The sequence below is a fragment of the Panthera leo genome, chromosome D1 (assembly GCF_018350215.1).
Source record: "Panthera leo isolate Ple1 chromosome D1, P.leo_Ple1_pat1.1, whole genome shotgun sequence".
Classification (NCBI taxonomy): Eukaryota; Metazoa; Chordata; class Mammalia; order Carnivora; family Felidae; genus Panthera; species Panthera leo.
Window position 1 is genome coordinate 22,750,071 of NC_056688.1, and position 22,600 is coordinate 22,772,670.

Below are 22,600 nucleotides of genomic sequence, written 5' to 3' on the forward strand. Positions count from 1 at the left end.
AGTAGAATGCTGGTCACCAGGGCATGGGAGGAGGGTCAAAGGACAGACGGACTCATTGACATCCTAAACAGATAGGAGAACAAAGTTTTAGTTATATAAGATAAATAAGTTCTGGAATCTACTGTACAGCAGAGAGCCTATAGATAACAGTACTGTATTATATACTTAAGATTTGCCGAGAGTAGATCTTATGTTAAGTATTCTTACCACAAAATGAAATAAATAATAATAATACAAATAATAATATTGGAGATGGGAGGGAATTTTGAGAGACAATGGATATGGGTATGGCCTTGCTGGTACAACAGGTTGTACCCGTTTTCTCAACGGGTTTTCTCAGGTATATACTTATCCCTAGAGTCATCGGGTTGTTTACATTAAATATGCACAGCTTTTTACACATCAATCATACTTTAATTTTAAAATATTAAAAAGACATTTTTAAAATTAATTTTATTTTTTTAAATTTGCATCCAAATTAGTTAGTATAGAGTGCAACAATGATTTCAGGAGTAGATTCCTTAATGCCCCTTACCCATTTAGCCCATCCCCTCTCCCACAAAGGCTCCAGTAACCCTCTGTTTGTTCTCCATATTTAAGAGTCTCTTCTGTTTTGTCCCCCTCCCTGTTTTTATATTATTTTTGTTTCCCTTCCCTTATGTTCATCTGTTTTGTCTCTTAAAGTTCTCATATGAGTGAAGTCATATGATATTTGTCTTTCTCTGATTAATTTCGTTTAGCATAATACCTTCCAGTTCCATCCACATAGTTGCAAATGGCAAGATTTCATTCTTTTTGATTGCTGAGTAATACTCCATTGTATATATATCACATCTTCTCTATCCATTCATCCATCGATGGACATTTGGGCTCTTTCTATACTTTGGCTATTGTTGATTGTGCTGCTTAAACATGGGTTTTTAAAAAATGTTTTTAATGTTTATTTTTAAGAGAGAATGAGTGGGGGAGGGACAGAGAGAGGAGGAGGGACAGAGGATCCAAAGGGGACTCTGTGCTGACAGCAGTGAGCCCGACATGGGGCTCGAACCCACGAACAGTGAGATGGAGACCTGAGCCAAAATCAAGAGTCAGATGCTTAACCGACTGAGCCACCCAGGCGCCCATGTCATCTACATATTTAATTCCTTTCCTCTGTTCCCCTTTCTTTTCTTTTTATTATTTTATTTTCACCTCTCTGTCTCTCTCTCCCACCCCCATCCCCTAGATTAAATACCTAAATGTGGACACCCAGCACGACAGAGAGGACCTGCAAGCATATCTGATAGATCCTTCTAATGAACTTAGGGGCGTTGTATACTGTGCTGAATAACTGATTAGCACCCCCACAGAACATCAGTCATGCTGGGCTTCTTCCAGGCCACCCTCCGAGTGGGGGGGAAGCCAGCCGAACCCAGAGCAAGCAGAGAAGGAGGAGACTATGCTGACAGTGGTCTCCTGGCGGAACTGACCGCTGAGAGACCTGAAGGAAGGGACGTGTGGCAGACGGGCGGGGAGGAGGCTGGAACTTATTTGATGAAAAGTGCCAGCCATGAGGGTGGCAGGATGCAAAGTTGGTGGTAGCGGCCGCAGCATGGTTACCACACGTTATGTTACTTCTCAAGTATTTGGAATACAGATGGATGCAAGTTTTGGAAATCTCTTTGTAAGGGCAGCATGGGTCATGGCTGCATGATCTACAGACCTTTCCGGATATAACTGTGAGATGTCAAAAGCTTGCCCTGAGAATCAGTTTGCCTTTAAAAATGGTAAGTAGAGCAGCCAATGTGGTGGGACCCAAAATCTGCCTGGAAGAGGGTGTTCTAATGAGTGGTGTTACGATAATGTTAGGAGAGGAGCCAGTGTTGCCTCGGTAGAGGGAAAAATAGAAGAAGTATTAGGCACCCAATATTTTGACACGTGGGGAAAAGATGTGGCCCCGTTTATGGGGTTTGTGAAGTCCATGCCAGATGGGAAAATAGTCTTAATGGGAACATACGATGACGGAGCAGCCAGACTCAGTGATGAGGCGCTGAACTGAGGAGTGCATCTATCACTAACCTTGGTTTTACAGACAACTGGGTCTTGTGTGCTGGGAAAAGCAAGCGTCAGAGCCCTCTACCTACCTAGTTCTGTTGGAAGCCAAAGCATGTACCCTCCACCACTTGGCTTTCCTACCTCAGTGGGCCACGCAGCCAAGGAGACACAGAGGTGAGTTAGGGCAAAGCCCGATGGTGTGGTTCTGGGCAGAGTAGGGAAGGGAGACCTGGGCCACAGTTAGGAGACCAGGGCTATCGGAGGGAAGGAGAGGAGACCAGGATTGGGCCACAGTTCCGGTGGTCATGGTGCCAATCCCTACGGGAACCCATTTCTGGAATGTAGAATGAGTGCAGTCAGATGCCTCTGTCACTTACCTGCTTTGCACATTCTACAAAGTTAATTAACCTCTCTGACCCACAATTTCTTCACCTGGAAAGTGGAGATAATAATCTCCTCATTGCACTGGAAGGTTTATAGGGTGATGCATAAGATCACCAGCCCAGCGTTTGCCACACAGTTGATAAGAAACTGCAAACACCTGTGCTTAATAATGTACCTACAAGCCATAAACTCAATCTTCATATCCACAACATAAAGTGGGAGGTGGCCATGGTACAGAGAAGCTAAATGGTTGCCTAAGGCCATTAGGGCTCGTAAGAGTGTGAGATTCAAATTCAGGCAATATGGCATTCTCCTTCAGAATATGTGGTCTTCAATACGAAGTCCTACAACGACCAGAACCAGTCCCACTGTCCTCATCATACTTACTCATTTCAGCCAGCCCCCAAGAAGGCAGAAGATGTTCTTTGGAAAGCCAGGCCTCCTTGTCAGCCCCTTCCCCCCTGCTTCTGGGATCTACCCAAGCCTAGAGTGTCATTAGCCTGGTGGGATATTGGATCTGTGACATTTGAGAAATGACTTGGGGACCTTTTCTAGGCCATTCTCTGACCAGCATCCCTTCCTTCTTATCTGGCCCACTACTGAAACAGCCCATGAGGTCCCCTGCATATGGTCTCATTATTCAATAACAGTTGCTATTGTAATCAATTCAGAGGCCCAGGGTGTCCCAGTGAAGACTCCCCAGTCTTGTCCCCCCACTTAGACTTGGAGTTTGGCCCATAACCAGAAAAGCAGAGCCAGACGACCAGGCTGACTGGGTGTTACTTGGGCCCAGACAGCATTTCAAAGTTGCATCACAGTCCTTCTTCATCCACAGTTCATTTCTCTTGGGCATCTTGGCTCTTAGGAGACAGTGTGTGTGGCAGTTGAGGGCGAAGGTATTTCTGGATGTTGATGTTTGTTCAGGAAGGATGGGCAGGATGCCGTCAGGAGGAGATTCCTGCAAATCAGCTGAGTATCTCAGGCTAAAAATTCTCTAGCAGGAAGGGTTGGAATGGAACATGGTCTTTCACATTCAAGCTATTGCAATGGCTTTCATTACAACAGAAGAACACATTTTTCTCCCACTTGGTGATGTGTATATATTCCACACATCTTTTTGGGCAGCCCAGAATGGAATATTGATAGGAATATTCTGAAGAATAACAGAGAGACCCAGGTTAGACTTGGAATGTGAGGGAATGTGGCTGAGAAAGGAGTCCCTGCCTTCCCTCCTGTCCTCTGAGGCACAACCCAAGTCTTGAACCCCCTCCACACAAGGGACGGTTTCCTTCCGGGACAACTGGGTGTCCCCAACACCTCCCCCCCGCCCCCGCAACATTTATAGCAAAGGAGCTGCAACAGCTGTGCTCTCTTAAGGATTCAGTCACTGATTATCAGGGATGGATGGGAATTTGGAGGTCAACCATAAAACCCAATTGTTGCACAAGTGAGACATTTGAACTCAGAGAAGGGAAGTAACAAGCCCTAGACTATTGACTGAGTTAAGCCAGAACTGGTGAGACTAGAGAATGCTGACTCCAGATCTAGTGCCCTTTTTTTGCCAAAGCAATCATAAAATTCAATCTCCCCTCACCCTCCTTCTCTTGCCCTCATCTTACCGCCAGTGAAATGTTGGGTATACACTTCTTTGATCTGACACGCAGAGTCAGGATATTTGGATTGACAGGAACCCAAATTCTTTCTGCAGTTCTTGCCAACAAATTCATCACAGGAGGTGCAAAATATAAATTTCCATGTAGGATCTGGACATTATATGAGAACCATAGGGTGAGACCAAAGGGGGGAGAAAAGAAGATTGCTGCTGTAGGTATTGAGATTGAGGTCAGGACCTCAACTGAGGCCAGGACTTTGCAGATTTCCCTCTTCCAGCCTCTGGGCGTCTCCCTGTAGAACCCAGATTTATTAAGGAGTCTGGTTTTAAGAGTCGTGGGGTTACCAGGAAGCTCTTTCCCTTCTTTCCAGGATCAGCTTGCAGTGTTCTGAAAGGGACACTGAAATGGACATTTCTTGCTGGTAGGGATGGGCTAGGTTATCTGAGAGAGAAGACCCAGTGTCCAGTGGGGGAAAGAAGGAGGAGGATCTCTCTTCTGAATTATTTATCAAGACCTGGGTCTTAGTTGAAAGAAAAGGTGCTACAGGTCTCTAGCGTGCCTATCTGTAGACCCCAGTGGTTCTGCATCATCCCTTTTCCTTACACCATTCCTGAAGTTAGAGTTTGGGGAAGCTCCTGGACAGCTGCAGTGGCAGGATCCCCAGGAAGAGTTTCCATGGTAGACAAGGGAGTTTGCAGCAACCAGAGGCTCAGGGCCCAGAGCCCACGAACACTGTCAGGACTTTTTAGGACTTTGCTCCTGGAACTCATCACCCTGCCCCCTTTGCCTCCCTGCCATAGGACTCACCCTCCGTGGAAGACCAGCACAGAACCAGGAGGGCTCCTGGGAACAGGAGAAACCGGAGCCAGTCCATATATGTTAGGGAAAGGATGATGAGGCAGGCAATCAGGCTCCAGGAAGGGTTCAGTAATGGAGCACAAGACAGGATACGGGGTGGAGAAGAAGCTGTGATCTCCTCTCTAGTCTCCTACTCTGTGAGTTATGTCCTAGACTATGAAAGGTGCAGTTCATTTACCTATATTGGGAGGCCCTGCCTCTAAGAGAGTGGGCGTTGTGCTTCCTCCCCCCACTCCATTCCACCGCCAATGCAGGGCCTCAGCCAAGGAACTTGCACAAGGAAAAGGTGACCTTGCTTCTCTCAGAGAAGGCAAAGGATCTAAGTGAAGCAGAGGTGGGAGCCACCATCAGATTCCACATTTTCTCTGGGTGTTCAACTTTCTACGTGTGATGCTACCACTTGCCCCACTGAGCCCTGGCATCGGGCTTTGCCCTACAGGCTTACAAGTGCACGGCACACTCCTGTGTTGTGTTGGATTCCTTGAGTCAGCTAAATCATGTATCACTGCTATAGGACTCAATTACTTTCAGAGAGTTTCACAGTATATTCCACCTAATAAGACTAAAACCTGTTCAGAAGAAGCATTGGTCACCATGGACCAGAAGAAGAGAGCAACAATTGATAGAGGAGGTATAATGTAAAGAATGGTAGGGTTGGGTTAAGCAGAATCAAGGTCATTGGCATTCTATAATGAGAGAAAGGTGCATGTGAAGTTCTAGAGATGGGAACAGATGTCACAGGTCAGATGCTCTTGTTGTAATGTCTTTATCTGGTTTTGATATCAGAGTATTGCTGGTTCCATTAAATGGGTTAGGACAAATGAACTCCTCTTCAATTTTCTGGAAGACTTTTTCTAGAATTAGTAGTATACTTTCCTGAAATGTTTCACAGAGTTCACCAGTGAAGTCATCTGGGCTTTCCTTGTGAGGTTTTTAACTACAAAGGCAGTGTTTTTAACAGATAGAAGTGAGGTTGCCTGGGGGGCTTAGTTAAGCATCTAACTCTGGGTTTCAACTCAGGTCATGATCTCGTGGTTTCATGAGTTCAAGCTCCGTGTTGGGCTCTGCGCTGGCAGTGCAGAGTCTGCTTGAGATTCTCTCTCTCTCTTTCTCTGTCCCTCCCCTACTCATGCTGTCTCTGTCTCTCTCAAAATAAATATATAGGCTTAAAAAATAGATAAAGAAATGTATTTATTAACTTTTTGAGCGTCCTTGGGCAGTTGGAACCCTTCGAGACCTCCCATTGTCTAGCACAATAAGCACGATATGCGTTTGTCTATTATAGTTGGCTTTTGTGAGGACTTCAGAGAATATATTTGCAGTGTTTACAACACAGAGCAGGTGCTTGGAAAACAACAGTCCTTATTACTGCTATCGTCTAAGGAGAAAAAGAGCCATCTTTAATGAAGACAAAAAAATGCTCTAGGCTAATTTTATTCTATAGAATAACAGGAATTCAAAAGATTAAAACACTAGCCGCCAGGAGGAATAAAGCCATCAGTATCGAACCCCAGGGGCTTTTCATTTGCTCTTCTCTGAGCTAATACCATCTTTTAAGTAGCAAAAGCAATCACCTTTTCTAAGACCGCCTCTATACCTCATATGTGGATATAGAAATGTCAGATAAGTCCTTTTCCATAGTCAGGGGGCCGGCAGGTGACTGGCTCTGCCCTCCTTCTGTGGCTCTAGCTGAGAGGTGGCTGTCTGGCACCCCTGGAGATGGGTGGAGATCTTCCCATAGCTCTGCCCTGGTTACGGAGGCCCTTTGATGTGAGCAGCTGGGTGAGTGACACTGCTTGGGTCCCATGTGTCTTCTGGTTCTGGAGGACCGAGGTGATTCTTTGAGGAAAACTCGGAGACACTGACCCTGGACTGTTTTCTCCTTGAAGCATCCTTCTGCCCATTTTACAGGTTTGGAAATGGAGGCTGAGAAAGGTTAAGTGAGTCGCCAAAGTCAAAATGCTAGAGAGCAGAGCTGAGATTTCAGTTTGGGCCTGTCCCCAAAACCCAAGCAGGTTTTTTTGTTTGTTTGTTTTTTTGTTTTTTTTACATTTCAGCATTATAGAATTATAATTGACAAAATTGGAAAGTCTTTATACATCGTGGTGGTTTGATATACATATAAACACACGTTGCGAAAAGATTTTGGCATTTTCCATCTAGATAATTAACATATCTTTCATCTCATATGTTTATCTTTTTGGGGGGAGAGGGAAGTGAGAACATTTAAGTCCTACTTACTTCCTGGGCAAATTTCAATTATACAATATGGTGTTGTCAACTATAGTCTCTGTGGTTTACATTCGATCTTCACACCATTAAAAAAAAAAATTCTTTTATTTATTTTGAGAGACAACACATGCACACACAAGCAGGGGAGGGGCAGGGAGGGAGGGAGGAAGAGAGAGAATCCCAAGCAGGCTCCAAGCTGTCAACGCAGAGCCCGACATGGGGCTTGATCTCACAAACCATGAGATCATGACCTGAGCCGAAATCGAGAGATGGACATGTAACTGACTGAGCCACCCAGGTGCCCCTGCAACTTTCATCTTATAGTTGGAAATTTGTACCGTTTTGCCAATCTGTCCCTATTTCCTCCACCCCCTGCCCCTGGCAACCACTTTTCCACCCTCTGTTCTATAAATTGGACTTTTTGTTTGTTTGTTTGTTTGTTTCCGATTCCACATATAAGTGACACCATGAAGTATCTGTGTGGCTTATTTCACTCAGCATAACGCCTTCAAGGTCTACCCATGCAGCTTTTAATCACTACGCCAAATGATGTGTGTAAAGCGATGACCCAGTGACTTGGACACAAGAGGGACTCATTTAGCATATTTCCTGTTTCGTTTTCATTTGAAGCATATATGGGACTCTCTGCTGGCTGAGCAGATGTTAATAAGTTGAATGTTAAAAATATTCTAGAGCACTGAGTTCTTCAAGGAAAGCCTGAGAGGCCGATCAGTGTGCAAGAGACGAGGGAGGCAAGGCAGGGACACAGGGTAAGCTTGCTTTCAGTTATTGAAAGGGGAGGAGGGAGGCATGTAGCTTACTGGGTAAGAAGATCCTCTTCGGAGCCAGGCATTCTGCATTTTGAATCCCTGCTGAGTCTCCTAGTAGCTGTCTGATCTTGGGCAAATTAGTAACTTCTCTAAGCTTCCATTTCCTGAAAGGTAACATGGAGGTGATAATAGCGTCCACTGCATAAGCTCGTTATGTTTCTAGGAGTTAATATATGTAAAGCTACTAGGGCAGTTGCTGGCATACAGCTAGTATGTCTAACTGGTTTATGACAGACTGGGGGCCAGAGTAGAGGGAGGCTCCAGGATGGGAAGCATGGTGTGAGACTGACTGCGGGCGTCTGGCATGACAAGAAGGATCCGGCTGGATTGCACAATGAGATCGCGTCCTGGGGACAGAACCACATTTGTGGGGTTTTAGCCTAGAGCTAAGTACTTCGGCGCGCCGAGCACCTTGCACATCTTAGGATTCCTTAGTAGCCTGGGGATTAGCGATCATCCCCACCTGTACATGCTGAAGCTGAGACTCTTCGTAAATGGAAGAGCTGGGATTTGAACCACAGTCGATATGATTCTACTGCGTAGGCTCTTACAGTTGTGGATACAGCCTTGTGAGTAAGGCAGTATGCTGAAGAGGCTTTGCACCCTGAGAGTTGGGCTGCAGACGCTAGAGAGAAGAGCATGCGGACTTCCAGAGAAAGCAGAGCGATCCAAGGACTCTGTTCTTTAAGGAAAAACATCTGCCTTCTTTGGTCCTGCCAGAAGGTGACCAGGACCAGTTTGCAAGGCAGTCTTCCATTTTCTTTGGTCCTGCAACAACTCTCTTTCTCCTGGAGGTTTCTTGAGTATTATTTCTTCTTTCGGCCTCCCAGCTGACCCCCCACCCCCTCACCGCCACCTTTTCTTCTTCTCTCTCAGAACCCGAGAAGGATTCTTGTCATTGCCCAAAGCACTAGGAGTTCCGTTTCCCAGGAGGGAGCTGAATGTTCTGGCAGCAATGTGTAGGATGGAGGGGAAGGGGCCGGTTAGAGTACAGTTCAGGAGACCAAACCCCTGGGTGCCAGGGGTCAGAACAAGGGTACGTGATCTCATTAGCTCCCAACCACAAACCTCTGAGGGAGGTGACAGGCTGGTTATTTTCGGGGTGAGGAAACAGAGCTCTGAGAAGGTGTGACCTGAGGGGAAGGGGAATCTCAGGGCCCTGTGCTGTTGCGACCACACCGTACAATCGCTTTAGTCTCCACCATGATTTTGGGTGGTTGGGGCACACTTGGAGATGGGGGTGGGGCTTCCAAACTTATTCCCCCCAGCCCTATGCCCAGCCCAAATCCCTCCCCATCTCATACTATTTATGGCAAACCCACCCACTGAGAGGATGAGAGGAAAACACGAGGCCATCTTCAGCTAGAGGAGAAGTGACTTAGCAGGAATCTTTTCAGAAAGCCAAGTCTGAGGGTTTTCCAATCGCTTTTGTAGTCAGGACTCAAGGAGTGTGTCCACATACAACACACTGCAGAGAATCTGAGGAAGACGAGGCATCAGGGCACCTCGGAGAGGGCGTCTTTGCCCTTTCCTAGCTCCTCGGGGCTCCCGCTTGACCCCGGAAGTCAGTGCCATTTCCTTACACTGTTGCCATGGCTAAGAAAGGAATTTGAGAAGCTAATTCCTACTGACGTGTTTTGTTTGTTTGTTTGTTTTTTAAGATTTTATTTTTTAAAGTAATTTCTACACCCCAAGTGGGGCTCGAACTCACGACCCTGAGATCAATAGTCGCACGTTCTACAGACGGAGCTGGCCAGGCGTCCTCAGAGGTGTTTTGGACACAGGACCCCTCAGGGGTATTCCCGTGTATTTAATACATAGTTATGGAAGATCTCAAACACTCCAGAAACTCCATGTTGGAAAACACACAGAGGGGCACCTGGGCGGCTCAGTCGGTTAAGCGTCCGACTTTAGCTCAGGTCATGATCTCACAGTTCGTGTGTTCCAGCCCCGGGTCGGGCCCTGTGCTGACAGCTCAGAGCCTGAAGCCTGCTTTGGATTCTGTGTCTCCCTCTCTCTCTGCCCCTCCCCCACTCAGGCTCTGTATTTCAAAAATGGATAAACATTTTAAAAAATTAAAAAAAAAAAAAGAAAACACACAAAGAAGTGACTGTTGGCAGTGAACCGGGCCCTGTGCCATTGGGCCCAACCACGAAATAATCGTGATACTAATAATGATAAAATTGCGACCAGGCACTAGATAGTCACTGTGTGTCAGGCACCGTGATCGATTTTGTATGTATTATCTCATTTAAGTATCATGACAACATCATTATTATTCCCTTTTCTGATGAGAAACTGAGGCCCAGCGACGTTAAATCTCTCACAAATGTGTCATTTCTACTAAGTGGAAGAGCTGGGATTCATACGCAATTCTGCTTAACTCAAAGCACTAACTTTTAATCGCTTCGAATGCGGTGATGGCCAGTTTAAGGAGAAGTAACTGGCAGAGGGGGAGGCGGCCCCTTTATGAGGAGGACTCTTTGGGGTACCCTCTGGGCAAGTGTGGAGAGCTAAGGGGTAGTGGAAATTGTAGCCTCAGAGCTTGGTGTTGGGGAAAAGTCCTCTGTTTTCATGACTTTGTCTTGTGTCTCTTTTCCTGGAATTTAATCATTTCATTTATCCTGGGTGTGGGGTTCAAGGTCTGTGCCACTACCCTCTTGCATCTTCTGCCCTTTCCCTTTCTGGGGTACTCTCTGTCGTCTTTTTCAGCTAGTTTTCCCTCAGGGCAGTCACTGTGCACTTCAGTGGCCGGTTGATAGAATGGCCTGTGGGCAGAGATACTTACACCCACCTTGACTGGCTTCTTTCTCAGCCCCAGGGCTCAGGTTGTCCTGAGTCTCTCTGTTACACTGTGGGTCCCACTGTACCAGGACTGAGAGATTGGGATGTAGGGAATTATGTGTTCTTGAGCCATTGCCTCAAGGTTTCAGTTAATTTTGATTGCCCAGGCCTGGAAAATGGTGCTTCTCAAAATATGTTTAGTGAACTATTAAACTAAACCCACGTCTTCCTAGCTCACGTGGGAGAGAGCTCACATCAACTCTCCCTCTGCTTGGGCATTAAGAGAAATATCTGCACATCGGGCAACAATCAGTTCACTTCTGCTTCGTGAGCTCCTACCCTTGGCCCAGTCCTGTCCTAGACACTCTGGAAAAACCATGCGAACATAAGTCCCCAGAGGGGTTAACAATCTAGTAGAGAAAATGAGGTTAGATGGAGGGAATATACCAAACACTAAAAGTTTTCAGTGCACTGAAGGTATTTTTTTTTTCAATGGCAGCTCCCTTGAATCTTAACCACCTTTTAAACAAATGAAAGAATAGCTTTACAGAGGTAGGGATTGGGGACCCAAACTCATGTGGGTGTGTGCGTGTGGGTGTGTTGGGGGGGGGTACTGTGGGAAGCAGAGGAAGGAGAGGAGGAATATTCGGGAAATATAAGACACTCAGTGATATGAGAAAGACAGAGAGAAATAGAATAAGGGGTGGTGAGGCTGGGAGCGGCTTGTGTGGACGGTATGATGGTGTGAGATGGGATACGAAATCAATTTGTTTTTGGACTTGTTGAATTTGAGATGCCCATTCAAATGGCGAGAAAGAGAGGCCAGAGGAGGGTTCAAAGAGGAAAGCAAAGATTTGTAAGTCGTCCATATACAGAGGGTATTTAGAGCCATGACATGAGGTCACTGGAGGAGATCATTAATAGGGCAAGAAGACCAAGGACTGAGCAAGTCCCATCACATCTATAGCCTCAGGTTTTTGGTACTGAAAAAAATAAATAAAAACCTGAAGCTCAAACCACTAGGTGTGATTATTACTGTCACTATCACCATTAGCAGGGTGCCGCTGTTGTTCTGTACAGCTGTTGTGCACCTACTTGCAGGGAGACAATGCCAAATAAGCACAGTCTTTGCCATCTGGCTTTCACCTGGTAGCTCGTGTTCTGACTGAGCTGCTCACTCAGGCCTCCCGGATGAGCGCAGTTGGGTCTGTGCCTGCTGGCCGACTTCTGAGGAACAGCCCAGAACGGAGGGCGTCAGAATAACGGGAGTGCCAAAAAGAGGGCCCCCCACCTAACACGCCATAAAGCCCAGCGGTGGCACCTGAGTGGCAGGAGGCGGGACAGAAGACATGCTTGTAAGCCATGGGCAGGCGGTGATGCCAAAAAATTACTTGATAGTTAAAAGAAGAAAAAGGAAGTATGATTCCAATTATGCCCGATTATACCTGCCATGCTAAACCTATTCCAATGATTTTGAAATTATGGGGACCCGGGGACCCCGGTGGACCTGAGCAGAAAGTCCTCCTCAGACTGCCTTCGGACCTGCATTCCAGACTTCTGTTTGGGGGAGGAACTTTCTGGGACCAAGAGGGGAGTACGGAGGTTATTACAAGGGTCTCACTTCCTTGTTCTATGTGTGAGCATATATCCTTGGGAAATTCATAAGACCTCCTCTTCCTAACCTTGGATCTTCAACATTTGGGCATATGTCTAAATCTCTGAAAGCTGGGTTTTTTCCTTCCTTGAGGAGACTGGTATCTTCGAAAACTCTCTCTTACTCCTCCCCCGCCCACCTCTGAGTGGTGCCAAGACTTCCAGTGCTGTTTGATCCCTTTTCTCGTGTGATTAAGCTTTTCACCTCTCAACTGCTGCCCATCTGGACTTTAATGATCAGAAACCACCTCAGCTCAGGCAGAAGATGTTCTGTTCCTCTAACCCCAAGGGCTGGGTCCCAGGCTGTTCCTGGAACAGTGACCCCGGGCTTGTCAGGATGACGTGCCACTGAACTCCTGGGTCCACAACCCACCTCCCACCCTGTCTAGGGCTCCATGAACCACCTCCCCCCCCCCCCAGCAATATCTCCCCTCTTTGAACACAGGCATCCAATCTGACTCCCCCCAGCACTTCAGGCCCCGACCAGGGGATGCGTTTCTCTTGGGGCTCCTCTTCTGGACTTTACACAATCCTTCCTTCTGCAGTTCTATCAGGTAACTCCTTCCTCTGCGTCTTCCCCCAGGTTGAAGTGCTTAACACAGCCTCTCCTTCAGCACCTCCATCCTTCTTCCTTCATCCCTCCAAGCAGCTTCAGCATCCCAGCCCTGGAATAGCAGCCTTCCTTTCCTCGAAGGAGCAGAGGCAAAGCTTTCTTCTCTAATCCATTGTTATTAAGGTTCCATTTCAGTGGATTGAACGCAATGAATTGTTCCATATTGAGGAAAGAATAGGCTCCAGGTGAAGCCTGTTATGAAGGCCGTAACACAACAGCAAAGAGGGAATGGAGAAGGGAATGAGTAGTAACAGTCTGAACAGATGGGACTCTGTCACTAGTTTAACATGGAATGGGAGAGGAAGAAGAGTCAAAGTTAAGGCTCTCTTCATATCATGGCTCTCAGCTGTGCTGTGGGAATCAGAGGAGGAGTCCTGGAAGAAGGAACATTTACACCAACACCTGAAGTTGTGTAGGCACTTTCCTAGGAAGGAAGAGAGGGGGAACGCATGTACAGGAGAGAATGGGGCTTTTGCCAGAAAATGGGGAAGCTTCTCCATCGTGCAAGCCTAGGGAGCAAGTTGGGCGGGGCTGTCTGCGGAGGGGGCAACCAGAAGAGAGCACTGCCCCACTCTGGGGGCTTCCCAGGACCCCTCAGTCTTCCCAACAATGACCCAGGGGCTCAGCTGTCTTTCTTTTCTCCCCAGACTGCCGCTATTGACTGCATCTTTTAGAGCTTTTCTCCATTGATCCCTGGGCATGAAATAGGCCACCAAGCTTCCTACATATATTTTCAGTTTTGTAATTTTACTGTCAATCACTTCAAACCCAGGAATATTGCAAGAGTTTTAAAAAATCTTACCATGTTCTTATAATCCCTGGTCTTTGAAAACCTGCTGCCTTCTTTCTACAGTTGGCCACTATGACATCATGATCAGGAGGCAGATGAAACTCTGTTTAAACTTGGATTCTCCACTTGGCTGGTTGTGTGACCCTGCATGTGTCTATCTTTAACGTCTATCTTCAGCTGTTGCAACAGAAAAAAAGTAGTATCTATCAAGAAAAATCGTGAGGACTAAATTGGTACATATAAGCTATTTAATTGCTTTAAAATGTCAGACATTTTGAGGAAGCCTGGAGGCGATATCAGTGGAAATGGCAGAGGAGGGAGCTCCAAAGGACAGTCCCTCCACAGAAATACTGATAGTAGCCAAAGTCAGAATCCACTTTGTCTAAGGTTTACAGCCACCAGGAGAATGATGAGTCAGAATAAGGCAGCTTAACCATGGGGGGAGAGTTTTACGACATTTTAAACTTCACCTTTGTCCCAGCAGCCTACATTCCTGTTGTGGGTACCTGGCTCCAGAGGAAGGAATGCAGACTTTGTTTTCAAAGGACTGTGTTTGTCTTGACATCTCTACAATTGTCTTTGTTTCACCTGCCTTGTAACTCTCTCATGGTGAACTGGCAGCTAAGTGGAAGGCTTTCCTTGAAAAACATTGAAAGGTAAAGGGACAAGCTCTTACTACTTGGGGCAAAAGATTTAAGTTAAGGCAAACAGTAGACATGCCAAAAACCAGGGAGGAAAATCTGGGGAGAGAGTTACTTTGGGGAATGAGCTTCAAAACACTCTCACACATCACAGGGGGATCTAGAAGACCACACACAACTTCCAGAGCAGGAAAGACTTGAGAAGAACTTAAGCTTTCACTTCCATCTCACTTCAGGCTCAGTGACAGCAGGAAGACACAGAATGGATTAGTGGTGCCAGTGGTTGAAAAGGTAGGGGATGCAACCCTTTGTCAGTCTAGAAGAACGCTTTGTTCTTCCTCATTCTGGTAATAGACACATGATCTGAGCACTTCAGTACTCAAGGACTTTTTTGATTCTCCACGGCCGTTATTGTCACTGCTGTCTGATTTTAATCCCTCCACCTTGAGGATGGGATGTTAATCAAAGCTTCTACGGGACGGAAATTGGACCCAAGTGACTTTATTTCTTTTCCTCAAAATTGAAAATCTTCCACGAGCTTTCATGATCAAAATGAGGAAGAAGACTTATCCTTCCCAGGGCTTGGAATTTCTTGTTAGTGAGGCTTCAACACTTGCAGGTGGCATCAATACAAACAGGGCATATACAAGCCATATACAAACCATATACGAGCCAAATACAAGCCATATACAAGCCATATACAGACCATATACAAGCCATATACAAGCCATATACAAGCCATATACAAGCCATATACAGACCATATATGAGCCATATACAAGCCATATACAAACCATATACAAGCCATATACAAGCCATATACAGACCATATATGAGCCATATACAAGCCATATACAAGCCATATACAGACCATATACAAGCGATATACAAACCATATACAAGCCATATACAAGCCATATACAGACCATATGCAAACAAGGCAAGGAAAAATTATAATGAGACTCAAGCACAAAACACTTTTTGAGTCAATTTTACTAAGGTATAGATTGTGCATATCAAAATGAACCCCTTCAAAGTACAGATTTCAATGAGTTTTGACGTATGTGCGCCATTGTATACACACCATCCTAATCAAGATATAGGACATTTCCATCACTACACAAAGCATCTTTATGCCCCTCTGCGATCAATACCACTCTCCCACCTCCTACCCATTTAACCACTGATCTGCATTCTGTCACTAGAAATGTCACTAATTATTGACTGCTATACTATTTAAACACTCTGTGTCTAGTTTTTTTCTCTCAGTATAACGCTTTTATCCTCGGGGCACCTGGATGGCTCAGTCGGTTGAATGACCAACTCTTGATTTCAGCTCAGGTCATGATCTCACAGTTTGTGGGTTCAAGCCCCGTGTCGGGCTCTGCACTGACAGTGTGGGGCCTGCTCGGGATTCTCTCTCTCTCCCTCTCCATCTGCCCCTCCCCTCCCTCAAAATAAATAAATAAACTTAAAAAAAAATGTTTTTGTCCTAGAGGAAGAAAAAAACACAAGAACCTGAAAAAGAATATTCATAGCAGCTTTATTTGGACTAGTTCCAAACTGGGAAAAAACCAGATTTTCTTCCATGGGTGAATGGATAAACAAACTGTTTGTCTGCAATAGAAATGAATTTGATACACACAATAATTGGATGGCTCTCAAGGGTATTATGCCGAGTGACAAAAATTCAATCTCAAAGGATTACATACTATAAGGATTCCATTTATATAACACCCTCTGAATGATAAAATTATGATGATGGAGAATAGATCAGTGGCTATCAGGCTGTAGAGTTAGAGGGAGTGTCTGACTGTAAAAGAGTGGTATGAGAGAGCTTCTTTGTGGTGACAGAACAGTTATATATCCTGATCTTGGTGATTATTATACCAATCTATACATGCAATACATTGTCATACTAGTACACACCCCAAAAAATGAGTACGTGTAAAAACTGATGAAATTTGAATAAGGTACATAGTTTAGTTAATAGCTTTGTATCAATATCTATTTCCTGTTTTGTAGAATGAACATGAGAATGTATGTACGGTATTTCATTGGGAAAGATGGGTAGAAAATACACGGAGACTGTCTGCACTATGTCTGGTAACTTCTTGGGATTCTTAAATTGTATCAAAATAAAAACTTTTTTTGAGATTTTGTTGACTCCATGGGTCTGGAGGATATTAATTTACATTAATGAATTTTCCATCCAATAATCATGATCTGTTTCTCCATTTATTTTTGGATCGTAGTTGGCTTTTCTTAATTATGCTACTTTCTCTTCAGAGATCTTACACAACTTGGTTTAGATTTATTGCTAGATACTTAATATATTCCACACTGTTTAAAACTTCACTTTCTAACTTTTTTTTTTTTTTTTAGACAGTTCATTCTTTATTCCTTTTCACCTGGCTTCCCCTCCTCTCCTTTATTTGTCTCACTGTGGACACGAAAGACCTCTATGTGCTCAATCATTCTGGCACATTTCAGACTTCATTTTAACTTAGTCTTAGCAGATATCTTAGAATTGGACACTGAATTTGTTCATCATCCTAACTGTGTCTGGTGATGCTTTTTCATGAACTTCTTGAGTACCAAGGATACTGCTGGCCCAAAGGTAACATGTCTGTGTTTTTCTGGGTTCAATAAGAACACCTGGACCCACCTCTGAACATTCAAGAATATTGATCATGGAGGAGGATTATGGGGGTGGGATTGCTGGAGCATGGGTTGAAGCACCTAAGGAGGTCTGAAGTTCGAGGACTCTGTGGGCCTGTGGAAACAGATGGCAGCATCAGAAATCTCTTATTCTTCTCCTTCTCCTTCTTACCACCCCCCCTCATTCTTCTATTTCTTCTTTTTTTTAAAATATAATTTATTGTCAAATTGGTTTCCATACAACACCCAGTGCTCATCCCAACAAGTGCCCTCCTCAATGCCCATCATCCACTTTCCCCTCTCCCCCACCCCCCCATCAATCCTCAGTTTGTTCTCAGTATTTAAGTGTCTCTTATGGTTTGCCTCCCTCTCTCTCTGTAACTTTTTTTCCCCCTTCCCCTCCCGCATGGTCTTCTGTTAAGTTTCTCAAGATCCGCATGAGTGCAAACATATGGTATCTGTCTTTCTCTGCCTGACTTGCTTCACTTAGCATAATACCCTCCAGTTCCACCCACGTTGCTGCAAATGGCCAGATTTCATTCTTTCTCATTGCCAAGTAGTATTCCATTGTATATATAAACCACATCGTCTTTATCCATTAGTCAGTTGATGGACATTTAGGCTCTTTCCATAATTTCGCTATTGTTGAAAACGCTGCTATAAACATTGGGGTACATATGCCCCTATGAATCAGCATTCCAGTATCCTTTGGATAAATTCCCAGTAGTGCTATACTGGGTCATAGGGTAGTTCTATTTTTAATTTTTTGAGGAACCTCCACACTGTTTTCCAGAGCAGCTACACCAGTTTGCATTCCCACCAACAGTGCAAAAGGGTCTCCGTTTCTCCACATCCTTGTCAGCATCTGTTGTTTCCTGAGTTGTTCATTTTAGCCACTCTGACTGGTGTGAGGTAATATCTCAATGTGGTTTTGATTTGTATTTCCCTGATGATGAGTGATATTGAGCATCTTTTCATGTGTCTGTTGGCCATATGGATGTCTTCTTTGGAAAAGTTTCTATTTGTGTACTCTGCCCATTTTTTCACTGGATTATTTGTTTTTCTGGTGTTGAGTTTGGTAAGTTCTTTATAGATTTTGGATACTAACCCTTTATCCAATATGTCATTTGCAGATATCTTCTCCCATTCCATCAGTTGCCTTTTAGTTTTGTTGATTGTTTCCTTTGCAGTGCAGAAGCTTTTTATCTTGATGAGGTCCCAATAGCTCATTTTTGCTTTTATTTCCCTTGCCTTCAGAGACGTGTTGAATAAGAACTTGCTGTGGCTGAGGTCAAAGAGGTTGTTGCTTGCTTCTCCCCTAGGGTTTTGATGGTTTCATGTCTCACATTCAGGTCTTTCATCCATTTTGAGTTTATTTTTGGGTATGGTGTAAGAAAGTTGTTCAGGTTCATTCTTCTGCATGTTGCTGTCCAGTTCTCTCAGCACCATTTGCTAAAGAGACTGACTTTTTTCCAGTGGATATTCTTTCCTGCTTTGTCAAAGATTAGTTAGCCATACATTTGTGGGTCCAAATGTATGGACCCAGGGTTCTCTATTCTATTCCATTGGTCTATGTGTCTGTTTTTGTGCCAATACCATACCGTCTTGATGATTACAGCTTTGAAATATAGGCTAAAGTCCAGGATTGTGATGCCTCCTGCTTTGGTTTTCTTTTTCAACATTACTTTGGCTATTGGGGTCTTTTGTGCTTCCATACAAATTTTAGGATTGTTTGTTCTAGCTCTGAGAAGGATGCTGGTACAATGCTGCATTTTAAGTTATCTCTTAGGAATTTTTTAGGCTCCTTGAATCTCTGAGCTGATGTTTTCCATTGTTAGTGAAAAGTTATCAGCCCTAAAGTTCACATAATGGAATACAACATAGAAAAAAATGTAAAGCTTTATACAAAAATATGAATAATTCCTAGAGTGCATACCGTTTGATTCTATTTATATCAATATTCAAAAACAACAAAAAATATAGTGTGGTAAAACTGTAAAACAAAACAATGGTTAAATTCCATTTAAAGAGAAAGGGTAATGTTTCCTACTAGATAAGGAAAAAGGAGAATGTAGTTAGGAAAGAACACTTTGTGTGGGGAATTTTCTGTGGTTTTGGTAATATTCAATTTCATGGCCTGGTTCATTGTCACATGGTTTACTTTTCAATGATTTGAATATGCACTTATGTTTTCTCCCCTTCTTGGTATTTTTATTATTGTTCGTCAATATAAAAACTCCGCACCCATGTATAGACACTCACACAGAGGAAATAACAGGGGGGAAATCGGCTTTGGTCAACTGGTCAGGGACAGTCTCTGAACACAGAGAAATTGTTGTTGTTTTTAAAATTTTTTTTAAATGTTTTTATTTATTTTTGAGACAGAAAGAGACAGAGCATGAGCAGGGGAGGGGCAGAGAGAGAGGGAGACACAGAGTCTGAAGCAGGCTCCAGGCTCCAAGCTGTCAGCACAGAGCCTGTCATGGGGCTCAAACTCACGGACTGTGAGATCATGACCTGAGCTGAAGTCGGACACCCAACCAACTGAGCCACCCATACGCCCTGAGAAATTGTTTTATAATCTGAAGGGATTCATTTAAATAGCATGTCATAAATTCTGCCGTACAGAGGACTATGTGCCACCATGGAAGTGCCTGCAGTTTGCAAAGAGGTCTCTGAGCGCGGTCTTTTTGTTCTGGTGAATTTACCATGGAAATGGAAAAGGATTCCCTAATTTCTCCTTCACTGACGTCACCCTTTGAAGGAGTTCTCCTGGTGAGAGCTAGGTTTGTTGATACAGCATATTGAAAGCATAGGAGATTTCATTTGAGCTGTATGCCATAACAGGGACAATGGGTAGATTATTGGTTACTTCTGCACCCTTGAATCCTAGACTTACTTCCTTAGTCATGTCAATGTCCATGCTCTCTTCTCCAGACCTTAGCGTCATAAGAGGGAACTATCTTGGGAGCTGTGGACACACTGAGCAATTCTGAGATTCCCAGGGGATCCTTGGGGATAGCAAGTCTCATGATAGAAAAAACAATACACACAGGAAGGCTCCCCAGAGACTTTCTTTTTATGTTCTTTCTTGGCCCTGCTCATATTGCCAGAAAATTTCCTGTTTTCACATCTCTAGATAGGGGAGAACCTCTCTGATTTCATCTAGTCTCAGTCACCCAAGGCTATACTGGTCACTGGCCTGAGGAAAAAGAGACAGACTGTTCTGGTCTGGCCATTTCTTCAAACCCCAATTTAGAAGAAACTGTTCTTTCCCTGCTAGATCACCAGTACAAGTTTTGTGGGGACTTAAGCTTAAGCTTAAGCCTTAAGCTCCTGGGACTTCGATGGAAAAGTAACTGGAGTTCTTCATTTTGTTGACCCTCCTCCTATGTTCTATCTGCCTAAGTGAAGGTCTCATTCCTCAAATCCCGGTGGTGTTCACCTCCAGCCCCATTAACCTATGCAAAAATGTTGTTATGTGAAAATATCACAATTATGAATGATTTTCTGCATATTTTGCTGTATTCCCTGTGTAGTAGTAGAGAAACAGTAGTCTGTGTCTTTTTAAAATAATGATAACTGATTGGAAAGTGAATTTCCATTCAAAAAACATCTTTTTTTTTTCTGTTATGCTGTTTTACATGACAACATTGGAGATGAGAACCAGAAATGCTAGCACGTGTTTGAAACATCGCCTAATCACACACATAGAGACATAATTTGGTACCTACCTGGTCACTAAGAGTTGAGTATTTGGGCTACTCTTCTGGACTAGTTGTCCTAATTGGAGTACTACTTGTACTCCCAGAACTCTGTGGTGATGAGAAAAACATCATGAGCAAATGGGTTGTGACAGATTTAAGTAAACTTCAAAGCAATAGGCCAAAGGGATCCACTCCTGAATACTTTTAAGTCATAGATCTGAAATATATGACATCAAATGAATTATGTGGGGCCCTCGAGGAGAGTTAGGGGCACTGAGGAAAGGAAAGAAGGGGTCTGGTAAGAAAATCAGGTATTGTGAGAAAACTAAGTCTGAAAGTATGAATTTGAGGGGACTTGAGGAGAAAAGTATGTCAGTTAGGTAAGGTTCATATATAAGCTAGGAATCCAATTTAGTAATCCAGGATCACTAAGGCTTGGAGAGGAAAATTATGCTTTAGGAAAAAGTGGTAAAATCATCGCACAGGAGTGTAATCATGGGAAGGGACAGCTTCTGATGAGACAGAGGAGGAGAACGTTTCCTCCCTTCTTGTGGGCTGCCATTAGCCAAAGAATGAAATATGGAATTCTTAGGTGGTAAAGAAGGTTGGAGAAAGGAATGTAAAGATGGAAGAGAAGACAGTAAATTCCAGGGCAATGAGAGGAGGGAAAGGGAAGCATCTGTTTGTAAATATGCATAACACAAAAGTCAGTGATGTTGTTTGTATGTGTGAGTACGTGTGTATAAAAGCTTCACCAGGGTCCTATGTATCCTGGGTAAGCAGTTAACTGGTCATAATTCTCTTCCTCCTTCCTCCCTTTATGGAGATGCCAGTTTTCTCTTTTGGTATGTAATAATAGCCTCCAATATATGGTGGAGAAAATCTCCACACATCACTCTCATTGTCCCCTGTCTCTTCAGCCAATATCTGGTTAGACCAAGACCCCACCCTGCCCTAAATTGTGTCCCATTGCAATTTGCTTCCTTCTAGTTTCTGCTCCTCTCTCTCTGTTGCTCTGCCCTAAACACAGGCACAGATATTTCCCTCAATTCCTTGTAATGACACCAGAGACGAGGCTGCAACTTCCATTAGTACCTGTTAAAAGTATAGGAATAACGGAAAGAAACTACCAGAAGGCTTAGAATGAGATACTAGGTAGCTGTTCTTAGACTCCACCAGCTCAACCCCCTCCATGGGAATTGTACCTTCAGCCACCTCTCTGATTGAATATCTAGTCCTTCTCAGAGTTGAGGTAACTACCCCCAATACCTGGCCTGACCTCAAGTGGGAAGGACCAGCTTACCTCACTCCAGAAGTAATCTCAGTCCTCTCTCTCCTAACGACATCTGTCTCACCCTCTGGTTAACTCCAAGAATGGCAAACAGCTTCCTCCTCGGCTCTCTTCTCCACTCTCTACAGGTATGCCTTTTTACTGATCTGTGCTCAGCATCCTTTTGGCCTTTCTGCATTACAGTGATCTGTGCTTATATATTCTCTCATCTTTAATGAGCACCTTGAATCCTACCCACTCAACTCCGATTTATCCTTGTTTTCTCTCACAGTGTGGTATCCTGAAAAAAACCATAGAACATGGCATCATCCTGAGTAGTTGGAGTGAAATAAATTAGGTCAGCTGGACCTTTTTCTGCCCAGTTCTCCAAAAAGAGAAACCAGAGAGTCACTGGCTTCCCTAGGAGAAGGGTATGCCTTTCAAGGACTTCCACAGTGTCCCCACCCCTAACCCAACCTGGCTGAGGTATAAATAGACACCTGGCAGCTTCTTGCCCTAACCTGCTCTTT

The 22,600-nt window shown here is 44.3% G+C and overlaps 1 pseudogene; it reads left to right on the forward strand.

The window, feature by feature from the left end:
* Nucleotides 1–1,549: 1,549 nt before the first annotated feature.
* On the forward strand, nt 1,550–2,193 carry LOC122201047 (annotated as a pseudogene).
* Nucleotides 2,194–22,600: the final 20,407 nt, after the last annotated feature.